The sequence below is a fragment of the Centropristis striata genome, chromosome 18, assembly GCF_030273125.1.
Source record: "Centropristis striata isolate RG_2023a ecotype Rhode Island chromosome 18, C.striata_1.0, whole genome shotgun sequence".
Taxonomy (NCBI): domain Eukaryota; kingdom Metazoa; phylum Chordata; class Actinopteri; order Perciformes; family Serranidae; genus Centropristis; species Centropristis striata.
The window spans coordinates 2,453,038-2,470,200 of NC_081534.1; the positions used below are offsets into that span (position 1 = coordinate 2,453,038).

The 17,163-nt window shown below is 40.1% G+C and overlaps 1 protein-coding gene across 1 annotated transcript in view; it reads right to left on the bottom strand.

Annotated features, from left to right (window-relative positions):
• The window catches only part of LOC131991653 (uncharacterized), a 129,769-nt gene that overhangs the window by 21,934 nt on the left and 90,672 nt on the right, over positions 1-17,163 (bottom strand). The window lies entirely within an intron of this gene.

Here is a 17,163-nt window from a genome sequence, read left to right on the forward strand (position 1 = left end):
CTGTGGAAGTCAGCACTGCCTCATCATTATCTGATGTTCCACTGGGTCAACAAGGATGTGACCGGCGCTGAATCATCAAACCACGCCGCTCGCCTAAACTCACTCCTTCATATCAGAGTTGTGAGGTAATGGGATGCTGGGCTCTGATTGGATCAGAGAGCTGCTGAGGTCGTCAAATGACAAAGATTTGTCATTTGTTGTCGCTGACATGGAACGAGGAGAGACAGATAGTGGCGGGACCTGTCTAGACACAATCAGGACAGAAATACAGTTCAACAAGCGTGTTCCAACACATGTCACGGCTGATCTAAACAATGGTCTATCTTTAGCAGACAGCAACAACTGCTCATACATGGCGGTTAATAAAATCAACACTTGGCAACATTACATTGGACTGGGAGCTGAGGAACGAGTGACATTTGGTGAAAGATAAACTATGATTAGCTAAAAGTAGCCCGGTTCATCCCTCGCAACATACCAATGGGTCTCTGTTTAACCTTTATGTCTTTATTAATGTGTGACAGTTACAAGGGTTGGTATGAATGTTGGCTGTCAACGTTCTTTCTGTCTCTGTTTCAAACTCTCGCACACATCAGATGGCTTTGAATCACGGCTGAATGATAGGGTGTTAAAGTGACTACACTGAAAAAAGAAAATAGTTGAACCAACTTAATTGAATCGTTTCACTTGGTAACACCTAAATGAATTAAGTTCTTTCAAATTAATTTCATAAGTTAGATTAACACAATTGATTTTAAATTAATTTGAAATAATTAATTTAGGTGTTACCAAATGAAGCAATTCAATTAAGTTGGTTCTTTTTTCAGTGTATAAGATGGAACAAAGTTCATTCCAGTCTCCACTGTGTGAAGTGTTGCACTGTTTGAATTATAAAGGTTTCCTGCTGACTGAGATCATGACTCCAAACGGGGTTTAGATCGATACCTAAAGGATCCTACCGTCCATATCTTGTCTTTTTCTGAATGGCAATACCACAGATAAAAAAAGTCAAGTCAATTTTATTTATATAGCCCAAAATCACAAATCACAGATTTGCCTCAAAGGGCTTTACAAACTGTACACAGAGAGTATTCTGAGGTATGGGATGTCTGCTTGGTACGGTAATCTTTCGGTCCAGCTGAAATCAAAAATTGGGCGCCTGATTCAAGCCGCTATGAAGGTGATGGGGAGGTTTGAAAAGCTGTCATGAAATGCAGTCCATCTAGGAGCAGTCTGTGCTCAGACAAGCTGAGAAAATCTTGTCTGACCAGACACATATTCTGCACATAGAATACCAGGTAGAGGTAGTGTGTGTATGTGGGCATTGCACTGTTTCTTGTATACTGTGTATATGTTATTTTTGGCTTATCTGTGGCCTATTTGTATGTATTGTCTGTACCTGTAATGCTATTACTGTAAAGCAGCTTTATATGACAGCATTGGAGTCCAAGACAAATTTCTTTCCAAGGACAATAAAGTGTATTTTATCTTATCTTATCTTACATGGTACGACACCCTCTGTCCTTAGAGCCTCACATCGGCCAGGGAAAACTCCTCAAAAAACCCTTTTAACAGGGGAAAAATAAGAAGAAACCTCAGAGAGAGACAGAGGAGGGATCCATCTCCCAGGACGGATGTCTTTGTGATGTCATAACCTGTAGGTTTCTAAAGAGACAGACTGCTGGCTAATCAAAAAATAGGGGAAAGAGGTTGGGCTGAAATTGGTTAAATGAAGCTTAGCTGCTGAAACATGTCACCTGTCACTCAAAGCAGCCATGTCCTTTAATTATGCATAACTTTAATTAATTCATTATCCTTAACCGCTTATCTACACTCGGGTCCCTGGACAGGTCGCCAGACTATATAGGGCAGACATATAGATACAGACAATCACACTCTCATTCACTCCTATGGGCAATTTAGAGTCACCAATTAAACCTAAATGCATGTTTTTGGACTGTGGGAGGAAGCCGGAACACCCAGTGAGAACCCACACTGACACGGGGAGAACATGCAAACTCCACACAGAAGAATTTTATACCATGGCGGTCTATGGCGGTTGACTCATTTTTGGAGCTCTGGATCCATGAACACTTCATCTGTTGTTATGTGTGTGTGCAACCAGCAATCATCTCATTAGTTCAGATAATCCACACAATTTACAGCTGTTCTTTAATATAAAACACTGTGTGTTTTCACATTTACATGATTAAATATGTAACATATGTAAAATTGGTTCTGAAAAAAAAAGCCTATTATTTGGCAAGTCATTTTGCAGTGATACAAATGTGTTCAGAGGTTTAAAGATACAATATGTAGGTTTAAAATGGGAACAATGTGGTATCATGATGAGAGAGAACAAACAACGAGGAAACAAAAATGTGGAAAACCAACGTAGGAGGTTGATTTTAGTATCTTTCTACCTATCAAAAGCCTCACAAATGGTGTAGAACTTAAAAACTGAGTTGATGCAAGAGCTAATACTGCATAAGTGTAAATAAAGTTTAAGAAAGAATACAACAGTTTTAAAATGGATTTAAACCAACAGCCTGAAACATTACCAAAAATGTCAGTACAACAACAAGTGGACGAGTCAGTTAAGAAGATCTGCTTCACTGCATCCAACAACAGAGAGTTTACTGAGGTCAGCATGGAAGTTGCTGAATGGGCGTCTTTAATAAAGATAACCCTGGTAAATAAGTTTAATAAAGGCGTGGGGACAAAGACAGTAAGCTCTTTAACAAACAGTCCAGGGGTATCTGCCATGCCCCTGAAGTGTACTCTTTATTTGTCCATGTAAATTCTCTGATCGCCCTTTTTTTTTACTACTAATGTGATATTTTATTGATGCTATTAGGACTCCGTCTCCACTCAACAATCAGCACAAAGACAGAGACCCTGAGGCTGCTAACGTGAGGTCGTTGAGTTCAACACACTCTACGTTTAAAACGTTTTAGATCATTTACTTCATTAAAAGTACTAATACCACACTGTGAAATTACTCCACTACAGTAAAAGTACTGCATTCAAAACTTACTGAAGTAAAAGTACAAAAGTATCAGCATCAAAATGTACTTAAAGTATCAAAAGTAAAAGTACTCATTATGCAGAATGAATCCACTCAAGACTGTTTTATATATTCCAGATATGTTATTGGATTATTATTTTTGATGCATTTATGTAAGCAGCTTTTTAATTTTTCTCAAGGTAGGGCTCATTTTAACTACTTAATATACTCTTACGATGTTTAATTTAAAAAAATGTCTAAATTTAAAATGATCTTGATTTTTATGTTAAATCTTTACCTGCGAAGTAACTAAAGCTGTCAGCTAAATGTAGTGGAGTAGAAGTATAAAGTTACATAACATGAAAAGGTAACACTTTACAATAACCAAGTGATGTTTATAGATGGTTTATAGACCAATTATTAACTATTAACATACTTAATATGGTGTTAAACATGTTAAAATGAGTGCAACTACAACTATTGATGAACTATTAACTATAATTTAATTGTTTGTTAATGTAAAGTAACTATAAACTTACATTAATATCTCATCTTTTTGTGATTTAGAAATTATGATGTTAGTTAAACATTAATAAATTATGTATTTACCATTCTAAATGGCCTCTATACGGTTTATATCTGTTTACCATTCATAAATGATGGTTATTGTAAAGTGGTACCAATGGAAATACTCAAGTAAAGTACCTCAAAATTGTACTTCATTACAGTACTTGTGTTACATTCCACTTCTGAATCCAACTATAATAAATAAACAACACACACACTTATGAGTTGAAGTGTCACCAGGAGAAAGATTAACCGATAAAAAGAAAGAGTGTGACCTCAGATCACGTTTCTCTCAATGACGCATTTGCTTTTCAGTAAACACTACAACAGACTAGATTCAATTAGAGGCCATTGTGCTAAATGAATGAGACTACAGCCACTCCAAAATGACACAGGAGAGTTTATTTGAGCATCTGTGTGTCATTATATTCTCTATGATTTGATGCACGCTCTTTATCATTTCGCTAAAACACTCCATCATATAACGCTCGTCTGTCATAGGTGCTTCTGTGCCCTGTCATTGTCAGGTAATTAGACGTGAGTGAGAGTGAATCACAACCAGTAGTACTCTCTCTACCTTACCTCTTCTTAAAGAAACCTTAACAGTGTGTGGGAGTCGGCGTGTATGCACGTGTATAAAGAAGGGAGGCATGTTTTTACTCTCCACGTGTTGACAGGGTTCTGGGCCATATTAGTGGTCAGGCCTGGACGGAGATAATGACAGTGAGGTCTGGGTCAGTCCCAGTCTGTCATCGCTCTTATCACCGCAAGTGCACGCGAGCCTATTTCCCTCCACCTTCTGTTTAGTCTGCTGCTTCGTCAACGCTGGACTTCAGCCAGGTATTGTTTGAAATGTTTTGGTCATGCCACGAGTGCCAAATGATAATTTTTTTGGCACCAGAACTGTTGCTGAATGCTGCTGAAAGATAAACAGCTTTTCAAGAACTGATAGCCCTATCAGCCCTATCAGACAGCCCTATACTGAACTGAGCCTGTCCCATCTGAGCAGACTTTAGAGTGGACATTATCACAATTCTACAGTCACTACGTTTACATGACACTTGAAAAAAAACCGAATTATTGCCTTAATCTGACTATAACTGGACAAGTGCATGTAAACGTGTTAGTCTGACTAAAGTTGGAGTTCTCCAACTCCGATTAGGACACTCAGATAATCCGATTGGAATTGGATTTTCGCCGGCGTATGACCCCAAACAAAAACATCCAAGAAAGCCGGTCATGTTAGCCAGTTAAATTAGGGGTATCAGGGTTAAGAACATGACAGTATGGCCTTCAGAAATATTCAAATACAGTTGGCAAAAATGTAAGTCAAAATGCAAAATGCAAAGTCAAAAGTATCAGCAAAAAGTAGGCATGCACGTAAAGAGGAGACTTGTGGGTACCCATAGAGCCATTTCAGATATCTTGAGGTCAGAGGTAAAAACCACCATGTCCTCACTAAAAAATAGCTTTGTCTCGTTACCCCATGGTTGGTACCAATGTATTAGTGCTACAACCTCCGAAAGAAAATAAATCGGCTGACAGCAAGCCTACAATGGACTAATGTACTATGGTCTATTATTAGCTCAAACTCAGACAATAGACTTTAACAGGTGGGTACTATCACTGTGCAGCTGTTTATGACTGAGAGAGAAGAAAAAGGTAGAATGGATGAGAGAAGAGAGGAAAATAACCTAACTTTCTTTATGGCTTGGGTTTCTTGGCACACATGCACTGGTTGGGTCTATAAATGAAAGTCAAGTGTCCCATTCATTGTGGCTCAAAGTTTTGGTATTTGAGACTTATCTGTTTGTCCTGCTGTCTGTATTTCCTGTTACATCCAATCTGTGTCCTGTCTTCTTCTTCTTCTGCCCCCATGGTCTTAAAACAGCTTGAGGCACAACAGATGCGGATGCATGTCCCTGACGGTTACGAGTGGAAGAACCCAAGAGAGGAGTGATAGACGGAAAGGCTGCCAGAGACACTTTTACACCAGTCTTTAAAACAAACACCTGCTGCAGAGGCTGAAGTGCCGCAGGGACATCAGAGATCCTGCAGTCTGTAAGCACACGGCTGTGATTAGATAATGAAACTAAGCTAACACAGTTACAGCATTACAAATGTTATCAAGTCTCAATGGATGTCCTGTACAAGCACAAGGAGGCACACACGTCAAACGTGCAGCCAGAGCTGTCGTGGAGTGTAAACTCACATAAAACTGTTTGCCTGCCTCTCAAATGTAGCACCATGAGGATTCACACAAAGTTTACACCTGTTAGGGCTTTCAAACAGAGCTCCCTCTCGCAGTTTTCCTTTGTATCCTATAAACACAGATGGACCATCAACTCACTTGAGCAACACAGGAATTAAGGGGGATTTTTTTTAAAAGTCAAAGCTCCAGCATACACTGGGATACTTATGTAGACAGCTTTGTATTAATAAATAACATTAAAAACAAAGAAAATGCAAAATTTTAGAGAATTAAGCTATTTTAACTCGTTAAACTCTTAACTCGTTGACTAGTTCATTAGCTCTAGTCAGAATAAGTGAATGAGTTGCCAAACTTGATGTATTTTCTCTGTCTGTTAGAAGAATTGATGTATTATAAGAATTGGATACTGGATCCAAAGATGGCACCTCACCAGTGCAATAAGAATTGCTTCCATTAAATTTTATTCTACCACATCATTTTGTATGCAAAGCACAACTGGCTTTGGGAGACTGTTTGCTCAAATGTACAGTTTGCCTCGTATGGGTCAGAATGAGGTTAAATCACGTTCCCACCACAAAAGAACCACTCAAGATATTGTACTGAGACCACTTCCTATACAGGATCTAGGTTCAGTTGGTCGGTCTGTGCTCGAGTGTGACTGCTGTGTCCAGATTTGCCCAAATCACACCATAATGGGTCTAGATCTGATTCAACCAGACTGAGCAACACAGGTTTGAAAATTATAAAAAAGAAGCAAAACTATGGTGTCATATTTGAGTCATAAGTTGCACGAGCAACAACACATCTGCAAGCATGCAGATCTCTCTACACGTAAATGATTTTGTGTCACGCGCGCAGATTTTAACTGCCGCGCGTGCTTGTTTGCTCTTTGCGCACATATTCAGCAACCAAGTGAAGCAGAGGCAGGCTCGAGTGACCAAAAAACAACATGCACAACAACACTGTGCAGCTACTTTGCGCCCACTTGATCAGCAAGGAGCAAGAAGCAAGGACTTTTGATACATTGGGGGCGGAGTCCAAGGCTGACCCTGGCCCTCTTGTGATTGGTCACGGATACGCTTCAAGACTCTAGCTCTGGCGTACTCTGCTGCTAACGGTTCAGGTCCTACTTACATCCAGGACCTTGTCAAACTCTACACCCCTGCCCGTCCTCTCCGCTCTGCATCAGCCAAACAGCTGGCGACTCCCACCTTGCGTGGGTCAACTCGCCTCAAAACCACTTCCAGACTTTTCTCTGTCTTGGCTCCCAAATGGTGGAACGAGCTCCCCACCGACATCAGGACCTCAGACAGCCTGTACATCTTCCGCCGCAGGCTGAAGACCTATCTCTTCCAACAATACCTCGGTTAAGTCATGGTCACCTAACAGATATATATATTTAAAAAAAAAAAAAAAAAAAAAAAATTCTTCTTCTTTTCTCTTCTTTTCTTCTTTAACATATAGCACTCCTTAGCAATGACAGTTAGCTCTTAAAGTTGTGTACTTACTCGATTCCTATGGTCTATGTCTAGTACCATCAGGTTGAATGCACTTATTGTAAGTCGCTTTGGACAAAAGCGTCTGCTAAATGACATGTAATGTAATGTAATGTAATGGTCATTTTCCAGCCCTCCACGTGGGTGCCTTTTCAGTTTTCTTCTGACAGTTTACGTTACAGACAGGAAGCTCAGTGGTAGCGACTGTACAAGTATTGATCAGGCGTCGTTAGTTTTCGGCTCTTTCATTTAAAAAAAACAATTTTTTATTATTGCATTGGTGTTGGTTTTGGTCTTGCAATGTCATTTTTTGTAGGCTACTTTAGTGGTTACATAGTGTTGTCTGTAGCCGACTGAATATGACGCCATACAAAACTACCAAACATTTGCTGTAGTCAATTCAATGCTGCAGATAAATGAATCAGGGTTAAGAGAATGGACAGATTGTGGGGCTACTGGATAGATGGAGCAGTCATACCCTGAGTACAGTAATAAATAACTCCTTCCTACCCATCAGGAGTCAACCCATTGCTGCAACTGAGAAGATCTGTCTTCTCGTTCCCATCCCAGCCGGCAGTATTCTCATTCAAGCTGTGCTGTAAATCTTTCCAGTATCAATCAACCAACTTTCTGCGGGGGGTTCGGTGCAGATTTGACATAAGGCAGACTCACACAAGCATACACTGACACACGGGTCAACACTTGACACTTTAACTCAAAAACACATTACGCAGAACACCTTTTCAGCCCATATATTCAACCCCGAGACAGAAGAAGACAGGAAGTGAGAGTGGGAGTGATGGCAAGAGAAGGGTGGAGGAGCAAATGATGACTTTTCATGAGAGTGATGCACACAAATCAGCTCTAAACCAAACAGTCTGAACACCTGGACCTATTGTGTCCATATATAAGTATGACATAAGTATTGCATGAGGAATACAAGTGACGTTGGAAAAGAAAAAGATAAGGAATTTGCTTTCTTGCTGTGAGTTCGAATTGGGTGGTGGATTTTGTAACATTGAAAAATAGAGCCAAACACGTTGCTTCCCCCTTTATGGCCTTTATGCTAAGCTAAAATAAGCTACGCTAAGCTAACCATCTCTTGTGTGAAGCTGGGATCAATCTCCTCATGTAATTCTGGGCAAGAAAGTGAGTATTTCCCAACATCTTGTCAAGGATATGCCAACAGTGTGAGGTGCCAGAGTTGACACTAGAAGGATTCTTAGAGGACCACCCATGCATTCATCAGCTCTGACCTTTATAGGGCAACTGTCATATTAACACTGACAGGCATTTTATGAGGCAAATGAAGGAGTAGCAATCTTGGGATCAAAACACAGAGCATGTGGTCGTCCATGAAGGGGGTCTTTAAAAAACGTTGTACTTTAAAAGTCTTTGTACTTTTATTGTGCAATATTGCAACTTTTGTTCTGACATCAACAGTTTCTCTCTCTCTTAAACTATTGTTACATTTATTCATCCATAATCAACTTATATTGCAGTTTTATATCCTAACAGAGCTGTATTGTGATTGCATATGTCACATGAGGAACAAAAAGCTAACTTGCTTAACTCTTAGAGACCCAATACGGATTTCTGATGCTCAATTATGGAAGTTTTTGGATTGATACCATTAGTTACATAGATTTTGTGCTAAATTTAACAATTTTTAATCTCTTGAAAATTGATTTTAAAATTGTCAAATACCCCTATACCATAGAAAAATGAATGCCATGATTAGCTTTTAAAGAACTTTTGACATTTTTGAGATTACTGTATTTTTGGCAGCTGTGTGGTGTCTGTTGTGGAAACCCTTTTTGTCAATATATATAGCTAGTAAAGCCATACTCTGAATGCCTGAGGCCTCTAGTTTCCTGCTGTATAGATTCATGAAGCTGTGATTATCCTAGAGGTCACAACAGGTCCTTTTATGCTGTGAGGTCAAGTTTAAAAAAATGCTCTCATGAGAGTGAAGGCTCTATGAGAGCGAACATCATCACACATGAATGAAAATGGGCTCATTAAATCCACTTGCATCTCAGCTTTCAAGTCCTACACAATTTATGCAATTCCAACACCATTTAGAGACCCCAGTGTGCAGAAATATGAATATTTCTGCACACTGCATGAGAAAAGCTGCATGGTTTTGGTCCCAAACTGCACAGGATTGGCATAAAGTGGGCTAGCTGTACAGGGGATATTCATGGGAACCCATAGTACCCATTTTCATTCATATATCTATGAGCGCCAACAATCTAGCATGACATTGATCCAATGGATGTAGTCTTGTTTCATATAATACCAAAATCTTCACTCCTGCCACTCCCTCTACCAGACAGAAATGTTGGCCAAGATCACAGTGTTCCTGTGGGTCTCTATGCTGAAAAAATAGCAGTTCAGTCGACTGAGAACCAGCCACCTTGCACTTCTGGGTTGGCATTTCAATGAAGCCAATTCTAAACTACAGTGAACTTGGCACTGACAACAGCACAGCCCTGATGTGTGTTTGCTTGCATCAGCAACCTACCAAAATTTTTGGATTGCATAAAAGTAGCATCCCAAAATCTGTCTGGTTTGGCTACAGAGGCCTGGATCCACAGTGGCCTCGCTAAACAAACACAACTTGGAGGTCTGGCTTCGCTTTAGCTGACGGACGTCATTATGCACAACGATTAAAAACAAACACACTGGCAGAGGGAGACGTCCAGCTCTTCAGTGTGGGCCTAGGGGTGGAAAATCCCCATCTGACAGGGTTAGACAGGAGAACAGAGAAAGTGAAAGACAGACTGAGAGCTGAGGCTACTTCTGGCTGAGGATGCCAACTTAGACAGAAACTGAATTGACAGTGAAACTGAATGCTGAATCATACAGGTTCATCCACTCTATTGCTGTTATTAGTGGAGAAAAGCCAAGTTCCAGAGAGAGAAAACCTCAACTATTGCCAAAGTATATACCTGATTAGAATGCACATTATCTCAGACTGTTCTATTCAAATAAGTATGAAGAAGACAGCATGAGTCTCGATGGAAGAGACAGAAAATAATGCATTACCACGTCACATCAGAGACTGAGGACACCAAATATGAATCAATGACACACACAGTCAGCGGTTGCCACACACTTTGAGTGCAGCGTGTCTACTATATCACACTTGGATCACATGAGAGCACATGGGCCGCTTCGTACCAACATAAATGACTGGCTGCATTAGTATAGCAGCTAATCATAAAGCCTACAATAGCGCAAGCACACCTCAAAAGTAGCCGAACCCAATCGGGCACTGGTGTCATGTTGCAGACAGGAAACAGATGGCCTGCTGGGTAAAAAAAAGGAGAAAAAAGCATGCCAAAGAAGGCCAGAGAGAATGCCTCCCTCCCTTTTTTTCCCTCCCTCCATCCCTCCTTCCATCATCCCTTCATCCTCGGTTGGAAGCAAAAGGAAGAGTGAGGCGGCGGTGGTGTTTGGAGGCTGGATCAGTGGGCTCTGGCTCCAGATCAGAGTAGTGGAGTTCTCTGGGAGATTTTTAAATAACAGCCCAGCGTGGTTCTACTGTATCGGGCTAGGTTGGGGCTCGCAGCCTGCAGGCTATTTAGGACACATCCCGATGGGTGAGAATATATTTTAAGCCTACAGGGAATAATCAAGTGCTGTGCTTAACAGTCACACTACAAATGTAAATTTACAGTGTGTGCGAGAGAGAGAAAGGGGGCTTATGTCAATGTTAAAAAAAATCAAGTTTATGTTGCAGAGAGTTACATAAAGCTACCATTAATTTATGTAAGCTAAATTAAGCTTGAGCCAGGAGATGATTAGCTTAGCTTAGCATAAAGACTGGAAACAAAGGTAAACTGCTAGCCCGTCTAAAATTAAAAAAAATACACTACCATAAGGGTCTGACCCTTAGAGAGTTTCAGAGGAAGCGTGTTTTAGCCTTCCAAGAGTAAAGTTTCCCGCTTCCAGTCTTCATGCTAAGCTAAGCTAATCACCAACTGGCTCAATGCTTACCATAAATGTGAGTCTGTCCTCATAATATTTCAAAATAAAATTTAAATACATTAAAGCCTCGATTTCATTTTCGAATCATTTCATGATAAAAAAGAGTCTCAGAGAGTTAGATAAAGCTACCATTCATTTTTTGAGCTAAATTAAGCTTGAGCCAGGAGGCGATTAGCTTAGCTTAGCATAGCATAAAGACTGTCTAAAAATACACCTATCATAAACTCTAAGGGTTCCGGACCCTTAGAGAGCTTCAGAGGAAATGTGTTTTAGCAGCCTGACGCAGCTCTTGTGGATATTTCCAAGAAAAAACTTTTTGCTATCTCCTTGCTTCCAGTCTTTATGCTAAGCTAAGCTAATCGCCAACTAGCTCAATACTTACCATTAATGTGAGTAATATAGTCTATCCTAAAAAATAAAATTTAAATATATTAAAACCTAGATTTCATTTTCAAAGCTATGGCCATAATATCTGTCAGTTATGATAAAACTGTATTCACCATTCTTCCATAGCTGAGATCTGAGAACATGGTGAAAACGTCTAAAAAAAGAACTCATGAAATATAAGCAGTCAGACAGGTCTTAAACAAGCCAAACAAGCCAAAGGATTATATAAACCACTTTATTTGAAAGTAAAACCATAATGCAAGAAATAATCCCCCTGGCCAGAGGAAAATTGTGTTTGAAGGATATTTAGTTTGGCTAAAAAACTTTTGCTGCTTTTTTTCTCTTCCAACTAAGTTTGGCAAAGCTGTGGGTTTAAAACCTGTCTGACTACTTGTGTTTTTAGCTCATCTGACCTTTAATATTTTTTTGCATTCCCATAACTTGGTGAGCACAATGTCAGTAGGGGGCAGATAGATAGCAGGAAGATAGAAATAATGACCAAAACGAAGAAAATAGAACCAAGTCATGCTTAAACTCTTCTTGTAATTTCAGACAAAGGAGAAAATTTGAGATCAGTGTTGCCTGAATGCAGATACACACTCATTTATCAGATGACCTGTAAAGTTTACTTCCTCCAAAACGACCTCCTGACCTTTGCCAGGTACACAGGACCGAGTCATCAGCTGCTGATGACAGATAACCTCTGACCCTGAGAGCAGTAATCACAGGTCAATACTGTCCTGAGTACTGCCCCCCTCCACAGTCCTGGGTTTTTCTGGTTCTGTAATCTCAGATTTTTATCATTGTGAAGCTTATCCTACCAAAATCATGTCAGATCGTCTGATAGGAGTCGAACGTTTTCGGACAAGGACTGCTGCTCACATTAGCACAGAAATGTTTGATTTTTAAGTTGTACGAATGCACTAATGCATCTAAACTTTCCCATCAAGTTCAGATTGAACCAGTGGTGGAAGAAGTATTCAGATCTCTTTCTAAAGTAAAAGTACAAAAGTATCAGCATCAAAATGTACTTAAAGTATCTAAAGTAAAAAGTTGTGCAGAATGGAACCACCCATTGTTTTATATATCCCAAATATATTATTGGATTATTATTTTTGATGCATTTATGTAAGCAATATTTATAATTTTCAAGGCAGGGCTCATTTTAACTAATTTATTTACAGTTATGAGGTCTAATTTTTGTCTAACTTTAATTATTATCATTTTTTATGTTAAATCTAGACCTGAACAGTAACTAAAGCTGTCAGCTAAATGCAGTGGAGAATAAAAAGTGGCTCAAAATGTAATGCAGCAGAAATATAAAGTTACATGAAATGGAAATACCCAAGTAAAGTACAAGTACCTCAAAATTGTACTTAAGTACAGTACTTGAGTAAATGTACTTAGTTACTTTCCACCACTGGATTGAACGAATACATCCATTTTTAACAAATAATTACACACACATCTCACATTTTCTTATGCCAGCACCCAGTTAAATGTAACAATGGCTTCCACATACACCATTATACTTCAACATGAATAGTCATTTATCATTTATAAATATTGTCTCCACATCTTGAAGTTTAGACTGTAATGAGATTAAATTAAGCCCTAAAAACGAAGGGCTTTATTAGATATCACTTACACAAATTTACTTCACGGCAGCAGATGTTCTTCCTTCAACATCTGAAAACCTGCCGAACATCTGCAGCGACTCATTTAATGCTTCATTCAAAAAACCCTGGGCTGTAAAATCTACAGACATCATTAAGCATGTCTGCTAATTTCTCAAACCTGAAATACAGCAGCGATAAAATTACTAAGGCGACACAACCCAAAACACATGTTTACTGTATAGTGAAACCTTCTAGATGTGGGCCGACTTAAAACACATGTTTAGATAGAAACCTCTTCTCTTCACTGAGACTTTGGGTCTTCATTAAATTGGCACTCTGTAATCCTGCTGTATAACATTTCAACCTTTATTGGAAGTCTTGGTGGATTGTTGAGGAGTGTCTGGGCTTTTTGAAAGTCTCCAGACTACTAATAAGGACTCAAGAAAGCAAAACATAAAACACTTTGTTGATATGAAAGGATTACTGTGTCTGTTTCTCTTTTTGTTTCTGTCTCTCTCGTCGTCGTAAAAAGCACTGTATGCCAACAACAGTTCATCCAGTCAAACTCTACGCTGATGATTAACTACTTAAAATGAATGTTATAAATGTCTCTCCCTCTCCCCTACCCTTTAATACCTCCCTCTCTGAGCCAACAGTCCTTTTCTTTTTCCCACCATGCCCCTAAATCCTCCTCTAAATCAAGTTTCTCTGCCTTCTTCAGTCCGTGCAGCACATGTTCCTGGACTCACAGCGATCCTCGGCTCTCAGAACAAATTGAGTTTAATGGGGGGTGAGGCAGGGTGAGCCGAGGGGGGAGGAGAAGGGAAGGCAAAGAGAGGGCTGTAAAAACACACCACATGCTACTCCATGCCAGTGCCCTATGAGGGGAACAGCAGCATTACTTCTTCCACCAAATCCAGCAGTAATATGTGCTGGCAGGAACCAACACTGCTCACACAGGAAATCACTGAATTGTTAAAAATACGTCTTGATTTAGTGGAGGGTTTAGTCTTCAAATGCCATTTTCTTGGGTTGTATTGTTTTAGAGGAATATCCTACAGGATTGAAAGAAAAAAATCTTACAAATCCTGTTTCTATTCATGTGTACGATCGGTAACTATTTGCATCATGGCAGCTGTCAGAGAAAAGTTGACCCTTTCACTAGCTTTCAAACTGTTGCAACTTCCAGTATGCATTGTAGAGTCATCCATCTTTTTGGGACACACGTCTGACACACACACAAACCTGGCCGGACAGGCAAGTGAGCAAACATACACACCTTTGGCAAAACAGTGACATGAACACACATAGCTGGTATGCACCTCAACACTGGGCTTTTTCTGCTCTCCTCATGGTGCAATGAGTTTCTGGTTTCATTAACTGGACGACTGAAGGTAAGATTAGCACATCCAGGAAACACACACACACACACACACACACACTGTGGGGCAGCGTCCTTCACCCTGAACAGGGTGCATGGAGAGAAATTAATTTTCCTGGGTGAGCATGGCTCGCTAAAGGGCAACTTAAAAGGCAGAAAGTCTGCTGAATAACGCCATTCAAGAAATTCTCTGGCATTCTGTTCGTCTTCTGGGGCGGCTGTGGCTCAGTTGGTAGAGTGGTCAACTACCGATCGGAGGGTTGGTGGTTCGATCCCCGACCATGGCAGCCTACATGTCGAAGTATCCTTGAGCAAGATACTGAACCCCAAATTGCTCCCGATGCTGCGTTCATCGGTGTGTGAATGAATTCCCGATGGTGGCAGGTGGCACCAGTGTGCCCTGGTAGCCTGGTGTGTAAAAGTGTGAATGAGCGCAGTCTGTAGTGTAAAGCACTTTGGATAAAAGCACTATACAAGTGCACTCCATTTACCATCTTCTAGACTGGAGCATGAACTGGACCTACTCATGCTTTCTGGATTACTGCTTACTGCAGCTACCAAACTGCTGTATATGCTTGTTACTAGGGATGGGCGTTTGGAAGAAACCTGCAGACCCGATCATCTAAAACGTTAATGATCAGTTAATCAATTAATCGCTATGTTTTTTTACATACTCCAGTATGCAAAATATTGCAAAATAAAATATATATACAGTATAATGCAAAAGCCTGTTTTGATGACGGACGCTTTCATTTTGAAAGGACGAAAAGAGACTTCCTGTCGATCGTAAAACTAACTCACGTGAGATCAAACTGTAAAGATAACGTCAAGGAGTTCAATGTTTTATGTTTTATGAGGTTAGTTTTCACAGTAATCTTCATATTTAAATGTGTTTTGTGTTTAAATAAGTTTTGGATCAAATTAAACTCAGTAATTCATGCTAGCAAGGTTTGACACAGTAAGCTAGTTTTGCTCCAATTAATCCTCTCCTCAGCTCACTTGCTTATTGACGTACGGCCGCAGAATTGAACACTCGGCAATACACATTTATTAAAAATTCAATGCGATTCCCAAATTCTTAACGACCATTAATCGATCATCAAATGATTAATTCCAACCCTACTTGTTACCAATGCAAAAAGTGGAAAAAGTACCCAGTAATTTTTATGCCAAAGCAAGGCCCGTACTTAGAAACTCTCTTTGAAAGAGCCGTCAACATTTCTGGAAGGTTGAGATGACACAACTATACTATATACAGGTAGAAAGTGATGCAATGTGCTGTTATAGTCATTCATATGCAGAAGACCTGGAAAAACTGACCAATCAGAGCAGACTGAGCTTTCGGGGAGGGGTTCTTAAAGAGACAGGCGCTAAAACAGAGCGTTTCAGACTAAAGGTGTATACAGGTACACATAGACAGACAGTACTAGAAAAAATATGTGTTTTTTTTGCACATTACAGTATGCTAACACGTTGTGGTAAAAAAAAAAATACAAATATGAACTTGAAAATGAGCATTATATGTCCCCTTTAAATCCCGGCCCATAGACAGTGTAAGAAATGTGTTAAAGGGAATAAAGAACTGTGGGATAAACGATTCCTTTGCTACGTGACTTATGTGTGTTTTGGATCCTCAGGTGTTCATATCTCTGCACACTCTCATGTGCACGATTCTCAGTCGTTTTTCACTCTCCCACCTTGCTGACCTTTTTAAATCTAGCAGGATCCAGGGGATTTACCCCCACAATCTTACTGGGAGATAAATGGCTCCCCACAGCTATGAGGCTCCTCAAAAATCTCTGCATCCAGGGCCGGTCCGGGCAATAACACAGACATCAGAGGAGTGATAAAACGCTCCTCCTCTAGGAGACCAGTGTGTGCAAAAACTTTGCAAGAAAGGACGAAGAGGTGAGGAAAAGTTCTTGCAGGAAAACTAGAAAATTAACTTTTCCCTTTGGAAGCAGAACTATTGCCTGTAAAGTCAGCTTGTTAACAGAGAATTGTGGGTATAATAACTTAGACTGGGGGTCCCTGGCAGCTATGAGTCATACAGTAGAAGAGAGAGGGGAGTCAAAACCATACGGATAATGGCATGAGGATGTATAGGTATTACAGAGGTGGTGGTGGGGGGAAGTATAGGGTGAGATATGGGGGACAAGAGAACCCCAGCACCCCCTGCAAGCAGCTGCATGTGGGTGCTGAAGAATGCCAGGAAGTTATTTTGGGGGGGCCACATCTGCTTTGGCAATCAGGAAACCCCCCTCGCCTTCCCCAAAATGACTTATTTTTGAGCGAAAGACTTGATCTGAAAGGAAGAAGGAAGAAGGAAGAAGGAAGGAGGGAAGTAAGGGTGGTAGGAAGGAAGGAAAAAAAGAAAACAGCCCTCTAGGAGAGTTGAAGCCATTAGGAATGCATGCTGAGTTTCAAAAACAGAGAACAGAGAAGAAAAGGATAAAAACCAAATCAAGGGTAGAGGGAGAAAAAAGATGGGGGTTGGA